Source organism: Delphinus delphis, chromosome 6 (genome assembly GCF_949987515.2).
Source record: "Delphinus delphis chromosome 6, mDelDel1.2, whole genome shotgun sequence".
NCBI classification, from domain to species: domain Eukaryota; kingdom Metazoa; phylum Chordata; class Mammalia; order Artiodactyla; family Delphinidae; genus Delphinus; species Delphinus delphis.
In genome coordinates this window covers 96,816,765-96,840,539 of record NC_082688.1, presented here as the reverse complement: position 1 = coordinate 96,840,539, position 23,775 = coordinate 96,816,765, and the positions used below count along the sequence as shown (strand labels likewise).

The 23,775-nt window shown below is 39.7% G+C and overlaps 1 pseudogene; it reads right to left on the bottom strand.

Moving 5' to 3' along the window:
- Nucleotides 1–18,569: 18,569 nt before the first annotated feature.
- LOC132427715 (nonsense-mediated mRNA decay factor SMG5 pseudogene) lies at nucleotides 18,570–21,585 on the bottom strand (annotated as a pseudogene).
- Between the last annotated feature and the right edge of the window lie 2,190 nt (nucleotides 21,586–23,775).

Below are 23,775 nucleotides of genomic sequence, written 5' to 3'. Positions count from 1 at the left end.
CCTGAATGAGTCAGTGTTAAGTGGAAGAATGTGATCACTGGAAGAACGGGCATGGAATACATTTTGAAAACCACATGTATAAAAGATTATTCTAAAAAGCTAGTTTTACATGTGAATGTATAAAATGATAGGTTTTTTTCCAGTGAAAACGTGTTCAACACACTGTTGTTGGAATATGCTATGTAAAAATACCCGTGTAAAATAAATTTCAAAGACTGTTAGCTGAATATATTAAAGAATATTAACTCATTAAAGATATTTTCACCACGCTTTGATATTTGCTATACACTATGTAAACACACAGGTATAAGAGATGTTTCTCAGAAAGTTATTTATACATATGGAAGAGCAGAGTGACATTTCACTGACATAATGTATTCACCAAATTCTATTGCACCGAATACATTATTTAAAGAAGCGTATAAAAGATGTTCCTCATAAAGCCAGTTGTATATGGGAAAAAGAACAGTGTATTACCATGAAAATTAGTTCCAAATACTGATCTATTAGAAACACTAGGGGTCATAAGAAACTACTATGAATGAATTATTTGCCAAGAAATTAGACAATATAGGAAAACTAAATACCTATAAGCTTACAACCTACCAATTATGAATCATGAAAAATAGAAAATATGAACAGACCAACTACTAGTGAGATTAAATCATTGTGGTGCATCTAGAATATAATGCTTCAGTGAACGTGGGAGTGTGCGTGTGTACAGGTTTCTATTTGAGATACTGATTTTGTTTCCTTCTGATGAATATCCATAAGTGGAATGCTGGATCATTAGGTAGTTCTATTTTTAATTTATTGAGAAATGTCCATACTGTTTTCCTTAGTAGTTGCACCATTTTACTTTCCAAACAACAGTGCACAAGGGTTCACTTTTCTCCACATCCTCACCAACTCTTGTTCTCTCTTGTCTTTTTTACATACATTCTAATATGCATGAGGTGATATCTTATTGGGAATTTGATTTGCATTTCTCCTACAATTAGTGATCTTGAGCACTTTTTCATGTGTCTGTTGGCCATTTGAATGTCTTCTTTGGAAAAATCTCTATTCATATCCTCTGCTAACTTTTTAATCAAAATGTTTTTTCTATTGTTATATGAGTTCTCTGTATATTTTCATAATTAGCCCTATCACATATATGATTTCAAAGATTTTCTCACATTCTATAGGTTACCTTTTCAATATATTGATGGTTTCTTTTACTGTCAAGAAGCTTCTTAGTTCGATTTGGTCCCAGTTGTTTATTTTTGCTTTTGTTGCCTTTGCTTTGGGTGTCAAATCCAAAAAAATAACTTATTCCAGAACTAATATCATGGAGTTTACCCTCTTATATTTCTTCTCGGAGTTACACAGTCTCAGGTCTTATTTTCAAGTCTTTATTCCATTCAGTTAATTTTTGTGTATCGTATAAATTAGGGGTCCAGGTTCATTATTTGGCATACGGCTGTCCGCATTTCTCAACACTATTCATTAAAGAGACAGTTCTTTCTCCCTTGTATATTCTTGGCACCTTTGTTGTGAATTAATTGACCTTATATTTGTGAGTTTATTTTTGGACTTGCTCTTCAGTTGCATTGATCCATGTGTCTGTTTTTTTGTCAACAGCATTTTTTTTTTCTATAGCTTTTCTGATATAGTTCCAATTTAGGAAATGTGAAGACTCCAGCTTTGTTGTTTCTCAAGATTGCTTTGGTTATTTGGGGTCTTTTGTGGTCCATGCAAATTTTAGGATTCTAGTTCTGTGAAGAATGCCATTGGAATTTTGATATGGATTACATTGAATCTGTAGATTTCTTTGGAGAGTCTGTATCTATTAACAGTATTAATTCTTCCAATCCATGACCATGAAATACCTTTCCCTTATTTGTGTCTTCTTCGATTTTTTAATCAATCTCTTATAGTTTTCAGTATTTCCCCTCCTTGGATACATTTATTCCAAATTATTTTATTATTTTTGATCCATTTGAATGGTATTGTTTTCTTTTTTTAACAACTTTATTGGAATATAATTGCTTTACAATGGTGTATTAGTTTCTGCTTTATAACAAAGTGAATCAGTTATACATATATCCCCATGTCTGCTACCTCTTGCCTCTCCCTCCCACCCTCCCTATCCCACCCCTGTAGGTGGACACAAAGCACTAAGCTAATCTCCCTGTGCCATGCGGCTGCTTCCCATTAGCTATCTATTTTACATTTGGTAGTGTATATATGTCAATGCCACTCTCTCACTTTGTCCCAACTTACCCTTCCCCCTCCCCGTGTCCTCAAGTCCATTCTCTACATCTGCATCTTTATTCCTGTCCTGCCCCTAGGTTCTTCAGAACCTTTTTTTTTTTTTTTAGATTCCACATATATGTGATAGCATATGGTATTTTTTTTTCTCTTTCTGACTTACTTCACTCTGTACGACAGTCTCTAGGTCCATACATCTACCTCACTACAAATAACTCAATTTTGTTTCTTTTTGTGGCTGAGTAATATTCCATTGTATATATGTGCCACATCTTCTTTATTGATTCATCTGTCTATGGACACTTAGGTTGTTTCCATGTCCTGGCTATTACAAATAGAGCTGCAATAAACATTGTAGTACATGACTCTTTTTGAATTATGGTTTTCTCAGGGTATATGCCCAGTAGTGGGACTGCTGGGTCATATGGTAGTTCTATTTTTAGTTTTTTAAGGAACCTCCATACTGTTCTCTCTAGTGGCTGTATCAATTTAAATTCCCACCAACAGTGCAAGAGAGTTCTCTTTTCTCTACACCCTCTTCAGCATTTCTTGTTTGTAGATTTTTTGATGATGGCCATTCTGACCAGTGTGAGGTGATACTTCATTGTAGCTTTGATTTGCATTTCTCTAATGTTTAGTGATGTTGAGCATCCTTTCATATGTTTGTTGGCAATCTGTATATCTTTGGAGAAATGTCTATTTAAGTCTTCTGCCCATTTTTGGATTGGGTTGTTTGTTTTTTTTGATATTGAGCTGCGTGAGCTGTTTGTATATTTTGGAGATTAATCCTCTGTCAGTTTCTTCATGTGCAAATATTTTCTCCCATTCTGAGGGTTGTTTTTTCATCTTGTTTATGGTTTCCTTTGCTGTGCAAAAGCTTTGAAGTTTCATTAGGTCCCATTTGTTTATTTTTGTTTTTATTTCCATTTCTCTAGGAGGTGGGTCAAAAAGGATCTTGCTGTGATTTATGCTGCCTATGTTTTCCTGTAAGAGGTTTATAGTGTCTGGCTTTACATTTAGATCTTTAATCCATTTTGAGTTTATTTTTTTGTAGGGTGTTAGGGAGTGTTCTAATTTCATTCTTTTCCATGTAGCTGTCCAGTTTTCCCAGCACCACTTATTGAAGAGGCTCTCTTTTCTCCATTGTATATTCTTGCCTACTTTATCAAAGATAAGGTGACCATATGTGTGTGGGTTTACCTCTGGGCTTTCTATCCTGTCCCCTTGATCTATATTTCTGTTTTTGTGCCAGTACCATACTGTCTTGATTGCTGTAGCTTTGTAGTATAGTCTGAAGTCAGGGAGCCTGATTCCTCCAGCTCCGTTTTTCTTTCTCAAGATTGATTGCTTTGGCTCTTTGGGGTCTTTTGTGTTTCCATACAAATTGTGAATTTTTTTGTTCTAGTTCTGTGAAAAATGCCATTGGTAGTTTGATAGGGATTGCATTGAATCTGTAGATTGCTTTGGGTAGTATAGTCATTTTCATGATGTTGGTTCTTCCAATAAAAGAACATGGTATATCTCTCCTTCTGTTTGTATCATCTTTAATTTCTGTCATCAGTGTCTTATTGTTTTCTGCATACGGGTCTTCTGTCTCCTTAGGTAGTTTTATTCCCAGGTATTTTATTCTTTTTGTTGCAGTGGTAAATGTGAGTGCATCCTTAATTTCTCTTTCAGATTTTTCATCATTAGTGTATAGGAATGCAAGAGATTTCTGTGCATTAATTTTGTATCCTGAAACCTTACAAAATCCATTGATTAGTTCTAGTAGTTTTCTGGTGGCATCTTTAGGATTTTCTATGTATAGTATCATGTCATCGGCAAACAGTGACAGTTTTACTTCTTTTCCGATTTGTATTTCTTTTTCTTGTCTGATTGCTGTGGCTAGGACTTCCAATATTATGTTGAATAATAGTGGACATCCTTGTCTTGTTCCTGATCTTAGAGGAAATGCTTTCAGTTTTTCACCACTGAGAATATTGTTTGCTGTGGGTTTGTCATATATGGCTTTTATTATGTTGAGGTAGTTTCTCTCTATGCCCACTTTCTGGAGAGTTTTTATCATAAACGGATGTTGAATTTTGTCAAAAGCTTTAATAATGATGTTTTAAACAACTACCTTTTTTTTTTTTTGGCTGTTCCATGGGGCTTGTGGGATCTCAGTTCCCCAACCAGGGATCGAACCTGGGCCCTGTGCAGTGGAAGCGCAGAGTCCTAACCACTGGACCACCAGGGAATTCCCTAAACAACTACTTTCAGGATGCATTTAGCTCAGTGTATATGAGTGAATAAATGTGATAACATTCAGCAATGCATTGTGGTTACTATAGGACACTTGTAAATATTATTCTATTAATGCATATTTAACAGGCTCTTAACAGTTATTTTAGTGAATGGAAATGCTATCATTCTGTGATGCATGTAGTGAAATTTTAAGAATACGTCTTATAAAGATGTTTCTTACAAGCTACTTGATATTTTTCAGAACAGTGGTATTTCAGTGAAGGGAACTGATATCTGTTATCTAATACACATAGCGATGTGACTATAATCACATACCAAAGATGTTTCTAAACACCTTCTTGCAGGATGTGTTCAGCACAGTGTTGTTTCTGTGAATGGAATTGATACCCATTCTGCAATACATGTATTTAAGTGCTTAAGAACATTTGTAATGAAGATGTTCTAATAAGCTACTTAAAAGCTGTGTTTCTGTGTTATTTCAATAAATGGAAGTAATGCCCATTTTGTAATGTATGTAAAAGAGTTCAAAACACTTGCAATAAAAATGTTTCTAACAAGCCAATTACAAACTGCACACTTGTCTGTGATCTCTCAAGTAATGGAAGTGATACACTTTCTGAAATGCATGTAGTGAAGTGTTTAAGAATACTTGGAGTAAAGATATTTCAAACAAGTGCTTATAAGTTACATTGATCACAGAGTTATTTTAGTGAATAAAAGTGATACCCATTCTGTAATGCCTGTAATGAAGTGTTATAAGCTACCTTTAGCACAGTGTTTAAGAACACTTTATATGAAGGGTTCCTAAGAAACTACATGCAAGCTGAATTCAGAATTGTGTCATGTCAGTGAAAGGAGGAGAGAGATTCCCAAGTTTAATGCATGAAGTGACATGTTTAAGGACACTTTAATAAAGGCGATTCTAACAAGCTACCTGCATGCTGTGTTCGACAGTGTTATTTCAGTGAATGGAAGTGATACCCATTCTGTAATGTACATATTAAAGTGCTTAAGAATATTCCTATAAAGATTTTTTAAGTACCTACTTGCAAGTGGGTTTAATACAGTGTCGTTTCATGGAATGTACTGATACTGGATATGTAACTCATGTGGTGAAAAATTTAAGAAAACTTTCATTAAAAATTTATTTTTAGCTAATTTCATGCTGCATTAAGCATAGTGTCATTTTAGTGAATGGAAGTGATGCACATTCTCCTGTGGATGTAGAGAAGTGTTTAAAAGCATTTTTTACAAGGAGGATTCTAAGAAGCTTGTTTGCAAGCTGTGTTTACTACACTTTCATTATAGACAGTGGAAGTGATATCCATTCTTTAATGTATGTGGTGAAGTGTTTAAGAACACTTGCACTAAGATGTTTCTGAAAGCTGTTGCAAGCTGCCTTCAGCAATGTTATTTCAATGAATAGAAGTGACACACACTCTAATATATGGAGTAAAGATTTTAAGAGCACTTTTTTTTTTTTTTTTTTTTGTGGTACGCGGGCCTCTCACTGTTGTGCCCTCTCCCGTTGCGGAGCACAGGCTCCGGACGCGCAGGCTCAGCGGCCATGGCTCACGGGTCCAGCCACTCCACGGCATGTGGGATCTTCCCGGACTGGGGCACAAACCCATGTCCCCTGCATCGGCAGGTGGACTCTCAACCACTGCTTCACCAGGGAAGCCCTAAGAGCACTTTTTATAAAATTGATTATAAAAATCCATTTGCAAGCTGCATTCAACACAGTGATATTTCAGTGAATGGAAGTGATACCCATATTGTAATCCATGTAGGAAAGTGTGTAACAAGGAGCACATGTAATAAAGGTGCTCCTTAAAAGCTACTTGTACCCTTTGCTCAGGAGAGTGTTCTTTCATTGAATGGAAGTGGTAGACATTCTGTAATGCATGCAGTGAAGGGTTTCACAGTATTTGCAGTAAAGTACACTCTAGCAATCTACTTGTAAGCTGTGTTCAGCACAATATTCTTTCAGAGAATGGAAATGATGCTCATTCTCTAATGCATATAGTCACTTGTTTAACAAGACTTGTAATAAAGAAGTTCTAACAAGCTTCTTTCAAACTTTGTTCAGCATAGTGTTCTCTCATTGAATGGAAGTGATACCCATCCTGTAATATTTACATGCAGTGAAACATTTCAAGCTACTTACAAGCTGGATTCAACATAGTGTTCTTCCATGAATGGAAATTATCACTATTCTGGAATGCCTGTAGTGAAGTGCTAAGGAAGACATAACTAAAGTGTTTCTACGCAGCTACTTGCAAGTAGTGTTCCACCCAGAGTTCTTTCAGTGATTGCAAATGATACTCATTTTGTGATGCATGTAGTGTATAATAAGAGTTTTAGTAAAGATGTTTCTAGCAAGATACTATCAAGATGTATTCAGCCCAATGTCTTTCCTTGTTTGGAAGTATTACCCATTCTTTAATGCATGAAGTATCTAAGAAGACTTGTAATACACATGTTTCCAATAAAGTACTTGCAAGCTGCATTCACCAAAGTTTGTGTTCATTCAAGCTAAGTGATACCCATTTTGTAAGGCATAAAATGAAGGTTTTAGAATGATTTTTAATGAGTATGTTTGTAACAAGCCACTTGAAACTTCTTTAAATGTGATGTTCTTTTGAACCCAGTAGCTCAGCACTGAAGCCAAGTCTGGAATGCCCAGGACAGATAGCTGATCAATTTAGCAGCCTGGCACTAGAAGCGAAGACTGGGGCACTCCAGGTGAATAGCTGGTTGAATTAGCATCCTGAAAATGAAGGCCAGGTTCAGGATGCCCGTGATGCCCTGGACGGGCAGCTCGTTAACTCTGCAGCCTGGCACTCAAGGCCAAGGCAAAGAAGCTGGAGATGCTTGGGACAAATAGCTGGCAACTTGACACCATTGGCCAATTCTGGGGCACCTGACTTCATTGACAGCTTGGCATTCAAGGCTAAGTCCAGGACACCCCAGATGAAAGCTGGTTGACCTGACAGCCTGATGGCTGAGGCCGCATCAGGGACATCCATGAAGCCTCGATGTACAAATGGTCAAACCAATAATCTGGCATCAAGGAAAATCCAGGATGCCTGGGATATTCAGATGGTCAACCCAGCAGCCTGGCACTCAAAGCCAAGTCTAGGATACCTGAGACATCCAGGACAGACAGTTGATTGACCAGGCATCTTGACAACAGTGGACAAATCTGGATGCCCATGATGGACAGCTGGTCAATCCAGTAGCCTGATGCTGGAGACTAAGTCAGAGATAGCTAAGATTAACAGCTGGACACACTGGCAGTCCAGTGCAAATTCAGGACACTTTGGAATGGACAGCTGGTAGATCCAGCAGCCAAGTTCAGAAGGCAAAATCTGGACTCCCGGACAAACACCTGGTCATCCTGGCAGCCCAGGATCAACATCCAAGTCTGGGATGTCCAGGAATGACAACTGGTCAAGCTGGTAGTGTGGTGCCAGAGGCCAAGTCCTAGACACCTCTGAAAGATATCTGGTTGACCTGGAATCCCAGCACCTGAGAGGAAATCCAAGGTGCCCAGACACCCAAGATGGTGAGCTGGTTGACCAGGAAGCCTGACACCAAGACCAATTCTAGGAGACCCATGATCCACGGATGGATGGATGGTTGACCTGGCAACCGGACATTGTGGACAAGTGTGGGATGTCAGAGATGACGTCTTTCACTTAGCTTGACACCTTCTAGATCCATTGGGTATTATAAATAGCAATATTTCATTCTTTTTTATGGATGAGTAATAGTCCAGCAATCATATATATACATATTTATATATTTTTTTCCCGTTCATCTTTTTTTTTTTTTTTTTTTTTTTTTGCGGTACACGGGCCTCTTACTGTTGTGGCCTCTCCCGTTGCAGAGCACAGGCTCTGGATGCGCAGGCTCAGTGGCCATGGCTCACGGGCCTAGCCCCTCCACAGCATGTGGGATCTTCCCAGACCGGGGCACAAACCCGTGTCCCCTGCATCGGCAGGCGGACTCTCAACCACTGCGCCACCAGGGAAGCCCCCCGTTCATCTATTGATGGACACTTAGGTTTATTCCATATTTTGGCTCTTATAAATAATGCTGCAATTAACATAGGAGTTCATATATCATTTCAAGTTAGTGTTTTCATTTCTTTCTGATAAATACCCAGAAGTGGAAATGCTGGATAGTATGGAAATTCTGTTTTTAAGTTTTTGAGGGATCTCATAGTGTTTTCCATAGTGTCTGCATCGATTTATATTCTCACCAACAGTGCATGAGCTTTCCCTCTTCTCTACATCCTTGTCAATACTTGTTATCTGTTTTTGTTTTTGTTTTGTTTTGTTTTTTACAATAGCCTTTCTAACATGTGTGAAGTGATATCTCATTGTGTTTTTTATTTGCATTTCCCTGATAATTAGTGATGTTGAGATCTCTTCATGTGCCTATTGGCCATCTGTATGTTTTCTTGGGAAAATATCTATTCAGATCCTTTGCCCATTTTTATCATCAGGTTATCTGTTTATTTGTTTTTGAGGTTGAGTCATATGAGTTCTTCATATACCTTGGATACTAACCCCTTACCAGGTATTTCATCTGCAAATATCTTCTCCCATTCAGTAGGATGCCTGTTCATTTTGTTGATAGTTTTCTTCACTGTTCTAAAGCTTTTTACTTGGATGTGGTTCTATTTGTTTATTTTTGCTTTTGTTTCCCTTGCCTGACAAGATATATCCAAAACAATTGCTAAGACCGATGTCAAAGTGCATAATGCCTATATTTTCTCGGAGAAGTTTTATGGTTTCTGGTCTTATATTTAAGTTTGTAATCCATTTTGACTTTAGTTTTCTACATGATGTGAGAAAGTAGACCAGTTTGTTTCTTTTGCATTTAGCTGTCCGAAACTTTTATAGATGTGTCTTTAACAGTGCTTTAAATGGACAGCAGTGTGGTCAAAAAATACATTCCTTGAAATAATACTTTTTTCAAAATTGCATTTAACCAGTACTCTTAGAAATATATTTTACATGTGTCTGTAAACACTGATTTACATTTAATAGAGTGTGGGGAACTTGCAATAACACTGGTCTCAAATTCACATTCAAGTAGCTCTATTAGGAACAGCTATTATACATTTATCTTTAATACTATTTTACAAGCATATTAGCTTAGTGAACACAAACATTTCTTGAAGAAATACTGTTCCAAAGTTCTCATGCATATATAACTCTTAGAAACCCTTTTTACATGTATATTTACAAGTTTTACATAATTTACTGTGTTGAACATATCCATTCTTTGAAATAACTTATCAAATTTGAATGCAAGAAGCACTCTTAGAAACATATTGTTTACATGTGTCTTTAATCACTGTTTTACATGATCTGCCATGCATCTATTTCATGAAATAATATAATAAAATTTCAATGAAATTAGCACTGTTAAAAATCTATACATTTGCCTAGAATCACTGTTTTACATGCATTACATCCTTTTTTTGAAATAACACTTCTTAACATTGCATGCAAAAAGCACTCTAGCAATATCTTTTGTACACCATTAATCAGGGAAGGGCAAATAAAAACCACAATGATAAACCACCACACCTCTCAATTTCTCATGAAGGTAAACTTCTTACTAACACCTTTTTTATGTGCATAAACAGTGATTTAAATGGAGGACAGTGTTGTTGTTTTTTTTAATTTTTATTGGAGTACAGTTGATTTACAATGTTGTGTTAGTTTCTGCTGTATGACAAAGAGAATCTGTTATACCTATACATATATCCACTCTGTTTTAGATTCTCTTCCCATATAGGTCATTACAGAGTACTGAGTAGAGCTTCCTGTGCTATACAGTAGGTCGTTATTAGTCATCTATTTTCTGTATAGTAGTGTGTATATGTCAATCCCAATCTCCCAAATTTATCCCTCCCCCACCTTACCCCCAGTAACCATAAGTTTGTTTTCTACATCTGTAACTCTATTTTTGTTTTATAGATAAGTTTATTTTTACCCTTTTTTTAGATTCCATATGTAAGCGATACCATATGATGTTTGTCTTTTTCTGTCTAACTTACTTCACACAGTATGACAATCTCTAGGTCCATCCATGTGAGAACAATGTTCTTAACACAGCTACTCCTTGAAGGAACACTGATCTCAAATCTGCATGCAAGTAGCACTCTTAGAAACATCTTTTATAATTTCTCTCTCAACACAGTTTACAAGCATTACAGTGTGGTGAACTCATCTGTCCTGGAAATAACACTGTTTTCAAATATGGACACCAAGTAGCATTCTCGAACCTCTTTTAAACTTTTTTTTAGCTTTGTTTTTGTGTAGTACAGTATGATGAACACATCTCTTCCTAAAATAAGACTCATCTCAATTTTCCATGCAAGTAGCACTATTATATACAATTCTTACACTTGTTTTAAAACATGATTTACATGGATAACATTGTTGTGAACGCATTTATACCTAGATAACACCATTTTCAACTTCCCATGCAAATAGTACTTTTAGAAACATCTTTTATACATGTATCTTTAAACACTGCTTTGCAAGCAATACATTCTGGTGAACATGTCTATCCCTTGATAGAACACTGTTCTCAACTTCACAAATAAGGGGCACTCTTAGAAACATCTTTTATACCTGTGTCTATAAAACCATTTTACATCTATTACATGTGGTAAATACATCTATTTCTTGAAATAACTCTATCAACTAGAGGTGAAATAGCACTCTTAGATACATCTTTTATACATGGCTCTTTAAACACACTCTTTTATAATCATTACAAATGGGGAACACATTCATTCACTGAAGTAACATTATTCTCACAGAGGAAATACTGTAAGAAGCATCTTTTGTAAATGTGCACTTAAACAATGCACATATAGGCAGTCCAGTGTGGCAAACACATTCATTCACTGAAATAACCTTTCTCACACCTTCTCGACAAAGTGGCCCTTTTAGAAACATGTTTATAACATTTGTCTCTAATGTTTACCATGCAGACCAATGTGGCAAATACTCATTGAAATAATGCTGTTCTAAAATTTGCACACTAGTAATGTTACATGAAATTTTTTCACACGTGTCTTTAATAGTGATTTAAATGCAGACAATTGGATGGACAATCATTCACTGAAATATTTTTTCAAATTCACATGAAAGTAGTACTGTGAAACATTTATATATATGTGTATTTAAACAGCAATTTATATATGGAGTGAGCTGATGAACACATTTATTCTTTAAAATAATACAGTCCTCATAGGAGCTCATATGAGCTTTGTTAGAAATATTTGTTTAAATATATCTACGGGGCTTCCCTGGTGGTGCAGTGGTTAAGAATCTGTCTGCCAATGCAGGGGACACAGATTCGATCCCTGGTCCAGGAAGATCCCACATACAGTGGAGCAACTAAGCCTGTGCACCACAATTACTGATCCTGAGCTCTAGAGCCCGCGTGCCACAACGACTGAGCCCGCATGCCACAACTACTGAAGCCTGCGTGCCTAGAGCCCGTGCTGCACAATGAGAAGCCCGTGCACAGCAACGAAGACCCAGCGAAGCCAAAGATAAAATAAATAAATAAAATTCTAAAAAAAAGCTATGTCATGTTAAAAGAAATATATATGTATGTATGTATGTATATATATATATATATATATATATATATATATATATATATATATATATACACATAAATCTTCTTTCCAACCCAGGTGTGGCTTCTTCAACGGACCAAGCTGCAACACAGTATTGATTTACAGAGCCTCTGCTTCAATGATGTCTGTCTCACAGTGGCTCCAATAATCTCTATACAGCAAAATAGAGCCAAACTCTGGAAACAAACAAACAAAAAAAACCCCTTCTTTCCATATAGAACAATGTGGTGAACAATTCCTTCACTGAGAAAACATTGTTCACTATTTTTTGCAGATTATTGAGATTTAATTGCCAAATAACATTGTGTACTTTAAGGTGTACAATGTGGAGATTTGATACATGTATATATTGTGAAATGATTACCACAATAAGTTTAGTTAACATATCTATCACCTCATATAGTTATCTCTGTATAGTTATCTCTGTTTTCCATGATGATAACTTGTAACATCTACCCTCTTAGTATATTTCAAGTATATAGTATTGTTAACTATAGTCACATTGCTGTATATTACACCCTAGAACTTATTCATCTAAAAATTGGAAGTTTGTTCCCTTTGACCATCTTAGCCTCTCCCACCCATATTCCTTACCTTTCCCTGCCAAATACCACCTACTCTCTGTTTCTATGACTTAAGGTTTCTTAGATTTCATCATAAGTTAAGTGCTACAATATGCATCTTTCTCTGTCTGACTTATTTCACTTAGCATAATGCCCTCAAGGTACATCAATGTTGTTGCAAATGGCAGACATTTATATGGTTGAAATATATTCCATTATATATATATACATATATATATATATATATACACACACATAATTTTCTTTATTCATTTATTGATCAGTGGACACTTAGGTTATTTTCATAATTTGACTACTGTAAATAATGCTTAAAGAACATGGAGGAGCAGACAGCTCTTTGAGAGAGTGACTTCATTTGTTAAGAATGGACACCCAGAGAGGAACTGCTAGATCATATGGTAATTCTATTTTTAATTTTTAGGGGAAACTTCATACTGTTTTCCAGTGGGTGCACCAATTTACTTTCCGACCAGCAGTGTACAAAAGTTCCCTTTTCTCCACATCGTTGCCAACACTTGTTATCTCCTGTCATTTTTATAATAGCCATTCTAACCAGGTGTGAGGTGATATTTCTTTGAGGTTTTGATTTTCATTTCAGTGATGATTACTGACATTGAGCAACTTTTCATGTATCTGTTGGCCATTTGTATGTCTTCTTTGTGAAAAAAATGTCTATCCAGGTCTTTTATCCATTTTTTAACCAGATTATTTATTTATTATCATTATCACTGTTATTATTTGATATTGAGCTGTATAAGTTTCTTACATATATTAGAATTAACTCCTTATTAGATGTGGCTTGCAAATATTTGCACCCATTCTGTCAGTTGCCTTTCATTTTCTTATTTCCTTTATTGTGTGTAGAAGCTGTGCAGAAGTTTGATGTAGTACCACTTGTTTATTTTGGCTATTGTCTTTGTGCTTTGGTGTTGTACACATAAAATCATGGCCAAGACCAATGTCAAGAAGCTTTTCCCTGTATTTTCTCTGAGGAGTTTTATGGTTTCAGGTCTTACATTTAAGTCTTAATCCATTTGAAGTTAATTTTTGAGTGATTTAAGAAAAGGATCCAGTGTCATTATTTTGCATGCAAATAGCCACTTTTTCAAATACTATGTACTGAAGAGACTATCTTTTCCCCATTATATATTCACAGTTCCCTTCTCAAATATTAGTAAGCCATATACACATGAGATTTTTTCCTGTGCTCTCAATTCTGTTTCATTATCTACATGTGCATTTTTATGCCAGTACCATTCTGTTTTGATTAGTGTTGCATTTTAATAGAGTTTGAAATCAGAAAGTATGAAGCCTCCAGCTTTTTAAAAACTATTTCTCTGGACTACTTTGTCTATTGGGGGTCTGTTGTGGTTCCAGATTAATTTTAGCAATTTTATATTTCTGTGAAAAATGTAATTGACCCTTTGATAGGGGTTGCACTGAATCTATAGATGCCTTTGTATTGTAGGGACAGTATAACAATAACAATTCTTAGGAATGGATAAAGAAGATGGGGCACATATATACAATGGAATATTACTCAGCCATAAAAAGAAATGAAATTGAGTTATTTGTAGTGAGGTGGATGGACCTAGAGTCTGACATACACAGTGAAGTAAGTCAGAAAGAGAAAAACAAATACCGTATGCTAACACATATATATGGAATCTTAAAAAAAAAAAAAAAAGGTTCTGAAGAACCTAGGGGCAATATAGGAATAAAGACGCAGACGTAGAGCATGGACTTGAGGACATTGGGAGGGGGAAGGGTAAGTTGGGACAAAGTGAGAGAGTGACATGGACTTATAAATGCTACCAAATGTAAAATAGATAGCTAGTGGGAAGCAGATGCATAGCGCAGGGAGATCAGCTCAGTGCTTTGTGACCATCTAGAGAGGTGGGATAGGGAGGGTGGGGGGGAGACGCAAGAGGGAGGAGATATGGGGATATATGTATATGTATAGCTGATTCACTTTGTTATAAAGCAGAAACTAACACACCATTGTAAAGCAATTATACTCCAATAAAGATGTTAAAAAACCAATTCTTGCAATACATGAATGTATCTTTCTGTTTATTTATGACTTCTTCAGTTTCTTTCATCAAAGTCTTATAGTTCTCAGTGTACAGATTTTTGCCACCTTGGTTAAGTTTACTCCTAAGTATATTATTATTTTTGATGCTACTGTAATGGGATTATTTTCTTTATTTCTTTTTCAGATAGTTTTTTCCTAGTGTAATGAAATGCAGCTACATTGTTTTCTATATTCTGTATCTTGTTACTTCATTAAATTTGTTTATTAGTTCTAAATGTTTTTTGCATAGGAGTATTTAGGATATTCTACATATATAATAATATGTCATCTGCAAAAGCCAATAATATGTCATCTGCAAAAGCCAATTTTACTTCTTCCCTTCCAGTTTGGATGCCTGTTCCTTCTTTTTCTCTTCTAATTGCTCTGGCCAGAACTACCAATACATTGTTGAGAGGACAGGTGAAAGTGGCATCCTTCTCTTTTCCAGGGGAAAAGATTTCAAACTTTTTCTGTGGAGTAAGATGTTAGCAGTGGGTTTGTCATATATGACCTTTATTATTTTGTGGGATATTCCTTCTATGTCCACTTGTTGAGAGTTTTTACCATGAAATAATTTTTAATTTTGTCCAATTCTTTTTCTGAATTTATTGAGATGATAATATGATTTTTAACTTTCCATTAAAGTGGTGTATCACATTTATTAATTTGTATATTTTGTACCTTCCTTGCATCCAGGGATAAATCCCACTTTATCAGGGTGTGTGTTCCTTTTATTGTGTGACTGATTTGGATTACTAGTATTTTGTTGATGATTTGCATCTATATTCATCAGGAATATTGGTTTGTGATTTTTGTTCTAGCCATGTCCTTATCAGGTTTTGGAAGCAGGGTAATTCTGACCTCAAAAAAAATGAGTTTGGGAATGTTCTCTCCTCTACAATATTTTGGAAGAATTTGGAAAGACTGGCACTACTTCTTCTTTAAATGCTTTGTAGAATGCACCTGGAAAGCCATCTGCTCCTGGGCTTTTCTTGTTGGGAGTTTGTTTTTTTTTTTTTTTTTGCGGTACGTGGGCCTCTCACTGCCGTGGCCTCTCCCGTTGCGGAGCACAGGCTCCGGACGCGCAGGCCCACCGGCCATGGCTCACGGGCCCAGCCGCTCCGCGGCATGTGGGATCTTCCCGGACCGGGGTACGAAACCGTGTCCCCGGCATTGGCAGGCGGACTCCCAACCACCGCGCCACCAGGGAAGCCCGGGAGGTTTTTGAATAGTGAGTCATTCTCATTACTCATTATAGGTCTGGTCAAATTTTCTCTTTCATCCTAATTCAGTCTTGGTAGCTTGTATGTTTCTTGGAATTTATCCATTTCTTCTAGGTAATCCTATTTATTAGCATATAAATGCCTATAGTAGTCTCCTATAATCCTTTGTATTTCTGTGGTGTCAGTTACAAAGTCTGCTCTCATTCCTGGTGTTAGTTTAGCTGAAGTTTTGTTGATTTTCCTTATTGTTTTTAAACTAGCTCTTCATTTGTTGATTTGTCTATTGTTTATCTGATTTTCACTTATTTTTGCTCTGATCTTCGTAATTTTCTTCTGCTAAACTTAGGTTTGAGTGTTTTCTTTTTTCTAATTCCTTGAGGTAAAAAGTTACATTGTTTACTTGAGATCTCTTTTTATCCTTAACGTAGGCATTTTTCACTATAAACTTCTCTGTTAGGAGCACTTTTGCTGAATTTCATTAGTTTTGCCATGTTGTATTTCTATTTTTATGTATGTCAGAGTGTTTTTTACGTCTTTTTATTATTTTTTGATCCATTGGTTATTCAGGAGTATGTGTTTTAAAAATTTATACATATGTGCACATTTCCAGGTTTCCTCCTATTATTGATCTCTAGTTTCATATCATTGTGGTAAAAAAAAAATAGTACTTAACATGATTTAAATATTTTAATTTTGCTAAGACTTGCTTTGTAACCTATTATATGCTTTTTCCTGGAGAACATTTCATGTATCCTTGAGAAAATGTCTATTCTGTCGGTGCTGGAAAGAATGCTCTGTGTATACCTGTTAGGTCCATTTAGTCTAAGTAGAGCATAAGTGTGCTCTTTCTTTATTGATTTTCTGTATGGATCATATATCTGTTGTCGAAAATGTGGTAATGAAATTCATACTATTATTGTATTGCTGTCCAATTTCTCCCTTCAGATCTGTTAGTATTGACTTAATATATTTAGGTGTGCCAATGTCAGTTGTATAAAATTTACAAGTGTTAAATCCCTTGCTGAATTGACCCTTCAATATTATATAATGACTTTCTGTGTCTCATGTTAAATTTTAGGCATAAAGTCTATTTTTTCTGTTATAAGTAGAGCTACCCTTGCTCATTTTTGTTTTTATGGTTTTGTTTTTGTTTTAGGTTTCAGGTGGGGGTGGGTCTTTATTCAGTGATGCTTTAGTCTCAGTCTCTGCCAGGGACTGGAAATGGGGGTGATCACACTGCCCCCAGGTTGTCCCAGACTTACCGTCTCAGAGGAAAGAGGCAGGATGCCTGCTGTCCTCTGAGAACAGCCTGGGAAGCTAGGCTAGCACTGGGGCTGGGGGGAACAGCAGAGCTGAGATCCCCACCTTCAACCCCCAGTCGGAGCTATATGTGCAGCCTGAGGGGGAGGGGCTGAGGCAATCCTGGCCAAAGCCTCCCACACACAGCCCTGCTCTTGCTGTTCCACTCGTGATCTCTGCTCCCACATTCACCTCGACGCTCCAAAAGCTAGACCTGTGCTCAGCTCCTCCAGGCCTTTAGTCCTGGGGAAGGACAAAAGCAGGGAAGCCTATCAGGGCAGAGGGCCCCTGGCCGGGCAGCTTCAAGGGATGTCTCCTTTCTGCTGCCCATCGGAACATAGGCCCCTCCCTAGAGAGTAAGGGAGGTGATGGCCTCAAACATCGCCCCCCCTCCTCTTACTGGCATCCCACTCTGTCCCAGCACAGCAGCCCAGAGCACAAAGCGCAGTGACCATGGGGCTGGTGGGCACAGGAGCCCTCACTGGCATACAGGCCTGACTGCCTGAAGCCATCATGGGCCTGCTCCCTGCACTGGAAGCCAGATGAAGGGAGACAGAAACGAGAAGTGGGGTAGTGGATGTGCAGCCCCTGCAACAAGATGGATCTAAGCTCTGCCCTGCTATTGGTGCAGGCAGCTCCAGGCCCCTCTTTCTTAAGAGTCCCCAAGGCTCCGGAGCTGCCCAGCTTTTGCAAATGGAGATGACAGGGGGATGGGTGGGCCTCGAGGAGAGGAAGGGTCTGCAGAGAACCACCCAGACATCTGGTGTTACCCAACTCTACCCACAAGGCCAGAGGGCCCAAAGTCCTGGCACCAACCACCCTATGCCTTGGGTGAGAAAGAAGGGCCCCTTCTGCTGTCCCTTCCTCCCAGCAGTCCAGGAACTACTCCAATGAAACGAAGATATCCGTGCCTACCACCTGCCCCTGGGGAAAGCAGGGGGGCTGAGGCAGGAAGGCTGGCTAGGGGCCCACAGGCCTCTCCTGCTCCAAGCACTTTCCTTGCTTTCCTGACGTTATCTTGGAAACAGGGGGACCCCCACCCTCCCAGCTGGCTCCTGGGCCCTTCCTGCAGCCTGTGTGCAGCTGGGCTTCCTTCCTGTGTACAATGCGTGAGTCTGCGTGTGGTGGGGTGACTGCAGGTGGTGGTCCTGGCTGCCAGGGAGGGCGGGAGAGATGTGGAGTCAGCCCGCTGCAGGGCCTGGGGGTTGCTCTCAGCCAATCTCCTTCCACTGCTTGTAGAAGTCCAGAACATTCTTAATATCCACACTGGCATGTGCAGTGGCCTGCAAGGCTGCCTGCATAGGGCCTGAGAGCGTGCTAAGGTTGTCCAGTGGAAGGCCTGTGATGATGGTCACCAGGCCACTCGGGTCCTCCTCACCTGCCCTCTGGGCCAGAGTCAGCTGTTTGCAGCTGTCCAGGATCTTATAGAGCACCCAGGCATCTGCATCCTGCCTCTTCAGCTTATGCCACTTGAGCTCTTCCCCACCTCTTTCTGGCAGCCAATGTTCCTGTTCCCTTTTTTAAACTCTGCCTCCAGGTATTGGATTCCATCCTGGGCCCCTGGGTGTTCCTTCTTCAGCAAATCTAGGCCATCGATCACTGTCACTGGGATGATGACAATGAAGAGGCCACTGGTGGCCAGCTGGCGGATGATAGGGTGGTGGTGGCAGAGGGCTTGGGTGTTGGGGATGAGGAAGGGAGACATTGCTGACTGGGCCTTGGGCTGCTGCAGGCTCCCTTCCAGCTGAGAGACCTCAAGCTGAAGTCATAGCTGGGCCATGTCTCTCATTAGCCCATTCCGCTGAGCTTCCTCCTGTGCCATGCAGAACTGGGCCCGGGCCTGCTGCAGCAGGCTCTCTTGCTCAGACTGGGAGATGCTGACAAAGATGCTGACCTCTGGGTTGAACCGTAGGATGCTGCCGTGCAGGCGGGCAATGAAGTGGCCAAAGCTGTGGATGCAGCAGATGTGCACGACTGTCTCCTCTAAGCTGCTGAGCAAGAGCTGATCCGTGTCAAAGTTAAAGCATCTGTGGGCAGCCTGGAGGGGAGGCAGATTGTGAAGTGCCATGTCCTCTGGGAGCAGCAGGCTAGACGGGAGGTCAGGCAGTTCACAACCTTCAAGAAGATCCTGGACCTTGGGACACAGGACCAGGCCAGACTCTTGGAGTTCTCCAGCAGCTGGCAACAGATTCAGCAACACAGACAGGCAGTTCCACAGACTTAGAGAGCTCTGCGCACATACAGTGATGAGGCGGCGGTTGGTCTGCAGCCAGTCCAGGAAGACTTTCACAGCAGGAAGCTGGCCTTTGGCCATGAGGACTTGCAGCTTCTCCTGGATGCTGCGCTCATTCCAACAGGCGCGCCCACTGTTGGACTCACTTCCCTCCGACTCACAGCCCTCTTCAGAGGCTGGCTCTGAGGGCTTGTCCACATGCCCTCTGACACAGGGCCTGGGGCTGGCCAATGTGGGAGCTTCGGTGGTGGGCTGGAGGAGCAGGTTGCTGAAGGTGGGGGCCAGTTGGAAGCAGCGTTTAGTCTGCAACATCTGGGTGGACATCGCTTGTAGATTGCTGGCAATGCTGGCCTTGCTGGGGTCCAGTGGGCCACTGAAGGATTCAGGAGCCTCTGACCTGGCCCAAGGTGGCTCCAGGGCTGGGGACCATGTCCCTTCCTCATCCTCCTTATCTTCCAGGTCTGATCTGGACTCTTGGCTCTTCATTTCTGAATCTGTCTTGGCATCAAAGGCCGTTCCCCCACCTTCAAGACTCCTGTCAGAGCCACTGTCCGAGCCCTTGCTGGCCTGGACTGAGTCATGGCTCAAGTCCTAGTCAAAGCCTTCACTCATGTCACTGTCATCACCAGCTGTGGGTGGGCGGTAGAGGCAGGAGAGGTGGGAGAACTTCTGGTTCTTTCTGGCTTCGCCCTCTTGAGGTGCTGCAGGAAGAGGCTCAAGACCCTCCTTCTCCAAGGGTCCCTTGGACTCTGGTTCATATGTGCCATCGCTCTGGAATGCCGGGACAGGAGTCTCGCCCTCTTCCAGCTCAGCTTGCCGCCCTATGTGGACATGACTGACGAGGTAGGAGAAGAGGGCCAGGGTGAAGGCAATAGCTGCACTCTACTGCTTGGATCTGCTCTCTTCAAGCTGTGCACACACATGAGGCAGATGACGACCATTTGAAAGATGAGAAGGTCTGGGAGGAAATCATATCCACTCTCATCCTCACTGGCCAGGCTGAGGTTGGGTGGGGAGGGCAGGTAGAAGAGACAGAGGCTGAAGTCCTTCAGGACTGACTGGCAAAGTGACATCAGCTTTGAGTCCAGGGAGCTACTTTTGGGCTGCAGGAGGCTTTGCAGACACATAAAGTTCACCAGCAACCTCTTATATCTTTACATCGCTTCTTGTTGGGAGAGCGTTTCCTAGTCTCGCACTTCTTCAGCTGTGGTACATTTTGGCTGCCTTGTCACACAGCCGCTTGAGATTCCCATAGGCCCCCTCAAAGGACACTTCCGACTAGATGCAGCACAGGTAGCAATACATGGCTTCCACATTATAGTACTTGCTGCCTGCAAGGGTGCCCAGCTGGTTGAAGGCATTCCAATCTGGGGAGCCACTGACAGGGCTTGGTAGTAAAATTTCTCAGCTAGCAGCTCAGAGTTTATGCCAGCTAATTCATTCTGATATCATGACAAATCCCCCAGGTACACTAGCCATTGGTGGCATGCCGTCTGTGCTCAATACATCTACTTCTCTGAGGCAGACACTGGCTTCCTGCATCCTATGAGGGGGTTGGTGACATGGGTCCAGTCGACGCAGCATTGCAGTTCTAGCTGGTAGTGGGACTGGATATAGAGAAGGAGATGCTGGTAGAAGCCAATCCCAGCGACCAGGTGTGTCCTGTAGGCACATTCTAAGGTGCTCCGGCTGTGGATATGCTTTTGGTTAGACTTGATGAGCTGGATAACTTCGTAGCATACCTTTCTCCACAGCAGCTCCTTAGCCTTCCTCCCATAGTCCACCGGGTGCTTGACGCAGAGGTCACGCAGCTTGCTCCTCGGGCTAATGTTCTCTGGTTTGAACACTTCTTGATAAGCGGTTTTGTTGCAAAGGATGAGGTCAAGTCGATGCACAGCCTTTACCACAGCCCGGATAAAGCTGCTTAGTGTTGGGGACCTTTGCTTCGCGGGCTCGCTGCTCTCCCGTTTGGCGGGGGGTGAGCCTTGGCTCATGGTGCCTGGGCCCGAGGATGGCTCCCGGCCACAGGCCCCCGCTACACCTACCACTATCTCCACCACTGCCGTCTTTCTGGCCGCGGCAGCAGCCGGCCCTGCTCCGCCGCCATCGAAGGGAGATGGCTGCCCGCGACTGCCTACCCTTGCTCATTTTTGGTTTTCATTTTTATGGAATATATTTTTTTCCATCTCCTCATTTTTATTTGTCATGAAAGCTGAAAAAAAAAATCTCTTTAGGTGGAATACAGTTAGTCTTTTTAAAAATTCGTTCAATCACTCTGTCCTTTAATTGGAAATGTTAATCTATTTACATTTAGGGTATTTATTTATATGTAAGAACTTACTAATGACATCTTGTTAATTTTTTCTGGCTGTTTTGTAGTCTTCCTGTTCCTTTTCTTGTCTCTTGATGTCTTTCTTTGTGAACTGATGATTTCCTGTAGAGGAATGTTTGGTTTTCTTTCCTTTTTCTCTTGTGTATCTACTGTAGGTCTTTGCTTTGTGGCGACTGTGAAGCTGATAAGCCATGAACATCTTATACATGTAACAGTCTATTTTAGGCTGCAACAACCTAACTATTCACATACAAAATTCTACCCTTTTACTCCCTTCCCCCAACAGTTTATGATTTGAGGTCACAGTTTATGTATTTTTATATTGTTTATCTATAGCAAATTAGTGTGTAAGTGTAGTTATTTTTAATGCTTCTGTCCTTTAACATTTGTATGATTAATTAACACACCATCATATTTATGCATTGTTGTAATCCTATTTCACTATATACTTGCCTTACCAATGTGTTTTGTATTTTTTGTTTTAATGTTCTTAGTGTTTTTTCATTTAACCCTGAGGAACTCCCTTTGGCAGTGTAAGCAGTGTAGGTCTGCCAGTTGTGAACTCCATCAGATTTTTCTTGTCTGAGAGTCTTTATCACTCCATTTCTGAAAGACAACTTTTCAGGTAAACTATTTTTGGTTGATCTTTTTTTCTTTCAGCATGTTGAATTTATCATCCCACTCTCTCATACCCTGCAAAGTTTATTTTGAGGTATCTGCTGATAGTTTTATGGGGGGGGGGTGGTTTCCACTGCATGTGATGCTTTTTTTTCCCTTGTTGCTTTTAAAACTTTCTCTTTACCTTTGATTTTAGGCAGTTTTATCACAATGCTTGTTGGAAAAGATCCCTCTGGGTTGGATCTGTTTGGGGACTTACAAGCTTTGTAAACCTGGATGTCCAAATCTCTCTGCAGAGATGGAAAGTTCTCAGCCATTATTTCCTTAAATATACTTTCTACCCCTTTCTTTGTCTCATCCTCTGGGACCACAGTTATGCATAGATTATTACTTGTAATGGTTTCCTATAGTTCACAAAGGCTTTCTTCGCTTTTTGGGGGGGGGTTCTTTTTGTAAGCTAACATATGATGTATCATACAAAATGTTCAATATGCACTTGAAGAAAAGTGTGTGTTCTGGGCTTTCTGGGTGGAGTGTTCTCTATATATCTTTTAGGTCTAATTGTTTTATATTGTTGTTCAAATTTTCTATTTCCTTATTGATCCTTGGGCTGGTTGTTCTACTATTGAATATGGGATATTGAAATCTTGCTCTCTAACTGTGGACGTGTCTATATCTCCCTTCAATTTTGTCGACACTTGCCTTGTATACTTTGGAGCTCTGAGGTTTGTTGTGTACATACCTATAGTTATTATATATTCTCAGTGAAATATTTCTTTTACCGATACATAATGTTCTTATTTTTCTCTTTTACCAGTTTTAGATTTAACATCTATTTTGTCTGATATTAATATATAGCCATGCAGCTCTTTTGGTTACTATTTGCATAGGATATCTTTTCCATCCTTTCACTTTTAACTTATGTGTGTCCTTAGATCTAAAGTGAGTCTGCTGTATATAGTATATCCTTTTTGTAACCATCAGCTGTGCAAAACTATGCCTTGTGCTTCAGAATTTTAATCCACTTATATTTAATTACTGTTAAGAAATAATTCTTTTGTTATTTTTCCATAAATAAAGTAATTATTTGTTTTCTGTAATTCTTATGGCTTTTTGTGGTAACTCATTTTGTCCATGACTACCTTCCCTTGTGTTTAGTTAATTATTTGTAGTCACATGTGTCAGCTGCCTTCTAACTCCTTTTACAGATATTTTCTTTGTGGCTACCATAAGG